Source organism: Agelaius phoeniceus, chromosome 19, assembly GCF_051311805.1.
Source record: "Agelaius phoeniceus isolate bAgePho1 chromosome 19, bAgePho1.hap1, whole genome shotgun sequence".
Classification (NCBI taxonomy): Eukaryota; Metazoa; Chordata; class Aves; order Passeriformes; family Icteridae; genus Agelaius; species Agelaius phoeniceus.
This window is the reverse complement of record NC_135283.1, coordinates 11,782,152-11,788,343: the sequence shown is the minus strand read 5'-3', so window position 1 is coordinate 11,788,343 and position 6,192 is coordinate 11,782,152. Positions and strand designations below refer to the sequence as shown.

General features: G+C 43.9%; 1 long non-coding RNA gene across 1 annotated transcript; it reads left to right on the top strand.

Moving 5' to 3' along the window:
- The first annotated feature begins 3,304 nt into the window (after positions 1-3,304).
- LOC143695492 (uncharacterized) lies at positions 3,305-5,512 on the top strand. Its single transcript, XR_013184725.1, has 2 exons — positions 3,305-5,164; positions 5,252-5,512. It is a non-coding gene; the product is annotated as an uncharacterized LOC143695492 (long non-coding RNA).
- The last annotated feature ends 680 nt before the right edge of the window (positions 5,513-6,192 follow it).

Below are 6,192 nucleotides of genomic sequence, written 5' to 3'. Positions count from 1 at the left end.
CCTGGCCTTGCCTTTCCAGTGTGAGAGGGCTTTTCCAACCTGAAGGATTCCATAATTCTACCAGCCCTCTTTATTCTTTCATTTCATGCTGGTTTTAAAGCACTGAAGCCCATTTGTAGACAATATTAAGCTTATAAGCTCAAACATATTCTCCTGGTGGTTTTCTTATCCAAATCTTTATGAAGATTAATCATAATAACCATAAATGTGTCCTGAGAAAATATCCTGTCTCCAACAGGAGAAATAGTGGAAACATTCTCTAAAATTAATATTTTTATTAAGAATTAATATTGGCTGCTGAGAAAAATTTCTAGTCTTCTGTTTTTTTTGGTTATCTGGTTATTTATTTTCTGTTATTTTTGCCAACTGTTCCCCAATAAGAAAACTCCTTTCCTCCTTCCTGATTTCAACGGCCAAACAAGAAATCTGCGGTGATCACTCTGTAATTCTGTTTTCTTTCAAAGCTGGTGCATTAAGTACTTTCCCTCAAGCACTTCCAGGCTGGATCACATCCCTGTCTGAACATCCCACTTCAGGAAGGGAGGAAAAGCCTGCTGACATTCTCCTTATCAGTTTTGAGGGGATTTTTGCAGTATTTAACCCGGTGCACGGAGGAGACAGCCTGGATTTGGAGGAGGATGGCCACAGATAAGAAGCTTCCCTTGGCTCTCTTTGCCAAACCTCAGAGCACGCTGAGGATTATTTGCTTTATTTAACGTCCTCTCCTCACTTCCCCGCTCTTAAAGGAGAAAAATCGTGCTTGAAAAAACACCAAGGCAGCGTTATAGGTGCTTTATACCTCCCTAAATTTGCTATTCCTAAGGAATCTTTGGCCAGCTGGAAGAGGGAAGGTGCTGTTGCCCAGCTCTCCAGCAGTGAGAATTATGGAATCCTTCAGGCTGGAAAAGCCCTCTCAGACTGGAAAGGCAAGGCCAGGTTTTTCCCCCATGAAGGTTTTAATGAAACGAGGATGTCTTCCCTAAATATTTAGAATTGCAAGCCGGACTATTTCGGCAGGAGGGCATCAAGAAAATGATGAAATGGGATCTCTGCTCCCTTGCACTGGGGCAGAGATGGATTGGCTGGAGCCAGGAGGGAGCACTTTGTCTCCCAAATCCCTGGGTGCAAGTTGGTTTTTCCTGCCAGCCTGCGATTGATTGAGTCACCACAGGTCAGCGATGGCTGTGGGTAAATATTTCCTTGGAAAACGTCAGCCTTTTGGAAAACAGCACCATAAATAATAAATCCCAGCCCTCTGGGCTCAGTCAAACCAAGCAGGACCTCCCCAGGCCCAGCTGGGGTGACAGGAGGGTTTGTGGCACCCAAACTGACCCCAAAACTTGGAGACAAAGGCAAAACGTATCATTTTCAAATGTTCATCTCCCGGGGCATCTGGAATTCTGGTTTATTTTTCCCCTGGGATTTCCAAATCCCCACAAGCTGCTCCTCAATGCCTGAAACATCCCAGATTCACCTTCAGCTTTTCAGGAGGGCCAAGGTGGAGACCACCAACTTTGTACCTGGATTAATAGAGGGAATTAAAGATGGTCCCCAACCTTTGGCAGTGACCTGCATCGTCATCCTCATGCCTAATTAAAGGATTTGGCTGGAGACTGTCAACATCCAGAATATTTCCTGCAGCATTCCCAGTGAAAATCCTCAGAAAATGTAGAATCTATTAATTACGACTGAGGGAAATATTCTTGTGGAGGGAGTTGTCATTCATAGCTGGGCAGGAAGGAGGTTTGGAAGATGATTCTCCCTTTAATTCCTCTAATTAACCCCAATATTCACTATCAAGCCTGGTTATGGAGTAAGAAAATAAGATGAAATGTTGTTTTTCTAGGCCTATTTATTTTGCTGGTTAATGGATTAAAATAGTTGCCAGCTGTGCAAAGTTCTCATTATGCTCATTACTCATAATGCTCCTCACAATGAGATGATTAATTCCACACACTTGCAAGCCCTTCAGTGAATGCTGTTGATTAAGCAATTATGTTAATCCACTCGTGTTTGTTTTCTCATTGCTCTGGTGATGGTCGGGCCCAATTTCTTCACTGAATTATTCCATGTAGGCTCTCAAAGCTTTGCTATGATTTGGAAAGGCCGAATCCGCCCTCCACAAACGATGTGAAGGTGAAAATTGCAGATTATTTGTCTCTGGTTCAGTTTGGATTGCTAAGAAAAGTACACGATTTTTTGATTCCTTCTGGTTTTGGCCAAGTCCTGGACAGGAGTGACATCAATCTTCTGTCTGCTTTAACCCTGAGGAATTCAAGCCTGATAGAATTGCATCTTTCCATTTAAATTCTGTTTCCTTTTATTGATGTTCAGTAGCTGATTTGATCTTTTACTTCCATGATTGGTAACAAAATGAGCTTTGGAAGTGCCAAATCAATGGATATTCAAATTTGGCGCCTCAGAGTCAAAACCCTGACATTTGCAGGACAAATGACAACAGCTCAACATGAAAAATGGACAATTACTCCCCCGATTTTAGATTCAATCACTAATTTGATATAAAGCAGCAGCTGATTACGCAAGGGGAAGGACATTCTGCTCCTTTTAGGTGAAATATTTTCATCAGTAGCAAAACCAGGGGAATCCTGTGGTGGGAGAAACATGAAGCGAATTTTTAGTCTTTGCTCAACGGGGGCAGTGGCTCTCTGAGTATATTTATGTTTTACCTACAGGATAAATTTCCAAGGGGCCAGAAATATTTGCAAGAAGGCAGAAACCTCCTGCCCAAGCCACTCCTGGGTGTCCCAGGAAGCAGCAGCAGCAGCAGCGCTTGGAACCCTCGTTTATGGTTCCGCCAATGTGGCGGGAAGGGAAGGGAAGGGAAGGGAAGGGAAGGGAAGGGAAGGGAAGGGAAGGGAAGGGAAGGGAAGGGAAGGGAAGGGAAGGGAAGGGAAGGGAAGGGAAGGGAAGGGAAGGGAAGGGAAGGGAAGGGAAGGGAAGGGAAGGGAAGGGAAGGAAAGGAAAGGAAAGGAAAGGAAAGGAAAGGAAAGGAAAGGAAAGGAAAGGAAAGGAAAGGAAAGGAAAGGAAAGGAAAGGAAAGGAAAGGAAAGGAAAGGAAAGGAAAGGAAAGGAAAGGAAAGGAAAGGAAAGGAAAGGAAAGGAAAGGAAAGGAAAAGGGAAAGGAAAGGAAAAGGGAAAGGAAAGGAAAGGGAAAGGAAAGGGAAAGGGAAAGGGAAAGGGAAAGGGAAAGGAAAGGAAAGGGAAAAGGAAAGGAAAGGGAAGGGAAAAGGAAAGGGAAGGGAAAAGGAAAGGGAAAGAGAAAAGGAAAGGGAAAGGGAAAAGGAAAGGGAAAGGGAAAGGAAAAGGAAAGGAAAAGGAAAAGGAAAAGGAAAAGGAAAAGGATCCCAGCCCTACCCCACAGACTAAACACAACCCCACAGCACTGCCCAGTCCTTGCCAAAACTCAGGAATAAAACACGTGGGAAACACCAACAGCCCCCGCAGAGTGGCCAGACACAAAGTGCAAAACATTAACAAAGCCAAACCTGCACAAAAGTTGCTGTCCCGAGAGATCTCTGTTGGATTTTGAGTCCCTCATTAATCAAAAATATGATAAAGAAGCTTATAAATACAGAGAAAATACATTCAATGATATCCTCCCAAAGGCTTCCTACTTTCACCATTTTTCACGGAATCCCAGAATATTCTGAGCTGATCCAAGTCCAAACCCTTGCCCTGGGCAGATTTTTACCCTCAACCTCTGTGTTTAAAGTGCACATTCACAACAACCTCCCCGATATTCTCTGAGCAGGGACCATCACTGACCACAGCTTTTCTTTTGGGGGGTCCATTTTGGGAGCAACAGCTCGTAAAAGACCCCAAATGAAGCTGAGCTCTCTGCAGCCCAGGTCGATATTTTATAGATCGGTCACTGCGCCGCGCTGACGGCTCGCCTGCAATGTGGCCTCTGTCTTTTTTATGATGTACATTCCTGGTGAGTGTTGGGCAGATTGATCCCATTCTGAGCTCCAGATTGGAAAACAGATGTGTGGGAAAGGGAAAAAAAAAAAATCTGCAGGAAAAAGGTGCAAAAAAACTCCAGATACCCTGAGAAAGAGCCTTGGAGAAGGACCTGTTTAGGATTGTCAGGAAGGGCTGAAACACCACAAAAACATCACCAAAATTCCTCACAAAAGGAGAGCAGCAGCTGCTGAATGAGCCCAAATCCAGGAGTGAAAAATCAGGGACGTGAATAAATTTTTTAGGGAGCAGAAAGTTCTCAAGGCCTCGTTTCCTTCAAGTCAAGAGCAGCTGTTTCAGCTAAACAGAGATTATTTCTCTTGATAAGAGGTTACAGAGTGGATTTTAATCTTCTTGATGTCAAACCACGCAGCCAAGCATCACCTTCTAGGTTTAAATCTATCTATAAACACATCTAAATAGATTTTATATTCATCTATCAAGAAAATGACACTGACTGGCTGGTTTCACTAAAAAGGAGCAGCTTTTCCATATGATTGCATTGAGAAGAAGAAATTTTCTTCTTTTTTCCAGAAATATTCCTGTTGGAAATTAAAAATAAATAAATAAATTCGAATAAAGCTTAAAGGACTGTTGGCAGCCATAGGAAAATCTGTAACTTTGCTCTTTTCAGTTTCTCCTGAAAAAGGCATTTTCTGTCCTTTTCCAGTGGCATCCCAACTTAAAGGTAAAGAACAGACCAGAATCACTTCTCTGGCATCCAGCACCTTCATTCCCTTCATCTTTCCCCCCTCTGCATGGGATGAGGATCCTGGATTTGGGATTACATTTGGGTTTTTTACAGCTGCTTCAAGGAACTGAAGGCTCTGAGTGTTTACAAGGTGTGGAATTTGCCTTAAGATTCATCCACATCCTTGATGAACTCCCATATTTGAAAAATATTTTAAAGCCAGACTTGTTTCAATTCGCTCCTGTCTTAACTCAAAACCCATTCCCACATTCTCTTTTTTTTGGGAAGGCCGAGTCCAATCTCTTAGAAGAGACCAAAAAAGAGCTCAAAATTCTCTTTATTTTCCCTCCCAAAAATCCACTCTGAGATTCTGGAGGCAGCTGTTCCTGCGAGCCCGAGCTGCCATCAAGTTCAAGGAGGAGGAGGAGGAGGAGGAGGAGATTGCTGTAATGTAACTGAAGAAATCCTGGAAATCCCAGCGGGCACCCCAAGGTGTTGAAGGGGGGTCAGGGAGCACGGGAGACATGAAAAGGTTTGGGGTTTTTTTAAAATTTTTTTTAATTTTTTTTTTTTTTGCAGCTGGTTCCTTTCTCCTATCAACTGTCCAAAGGCAGAGGAGGGGGGGCTGGATTTTGAAAGGGCCACGCTTTCCATCCATGCTCAGGAAACCAGGGAGACAAAAGGCACCCAGCAGCAGCCGCATGGCGAGGGGGCTTCGCAAAACAGCCGCCTTCCTCTGCTGCTTCCCCAGGAGCCCAGGATCCACCTCCCCGCTTGTTTTGCCAAGGAAATTATTAAAGATGTGGATAAAAAAAAAAAAATAAATTAACAAAAGACTGACCCTTCCTTTTTTTTAAATTTTTTGGGTTTTTTTGTTTGTTTGTTTTTAACCTTTTTTTTTCTTTTAAATCTGCCTGCCCAGTGCAAGGGAAATCATTTTCATGCCCCCCTCCTTCCGCACAACGCCGGCAGCGGGGATTGCTTTACATCCCGGTAGAAGGGAATACTTGAGGAGACCTCTGGCAGTATTATGGATGGAAGTGCAAGGAGATGGTTTTATCAGGAGGCTTCAAGGCTATTATTGTCCAAATAAACACTTGCTTTGCCAGACATGATCTACAGCTGCTGCACGGAGACCCCCGGCTTCCATCTGAATTTCAATCTCCCTGCCTCCATCTCCTTTTGGCCTTTCCCACTTTTTTGCAGCCCTGAATAGCCCACTGTGCTGCATTACTTCACTTTTTCCATCTTAATAGGCTTCACCAGGCTCCTGACTTCCTGCCCACCACCCTGCTCCCCACTTCAGCTGCCTTTAGGAAGCTTTGACACCTTTGGGGGTTGGATTTTTTTGGTTTTTTTTTCCACTTCCAGGGACAGGATGCTCCCCCAGATTTCACTATCGGGCTGCAGGATGTCACTGCTGCCCAGAGCAGGGATCCCAGGGGATGCACATCTCATCTCCCTGGACAGGCAAATGGAGTAAAGCAAGAAGCAACACAGACAAACTTTTTAGAAAGTTG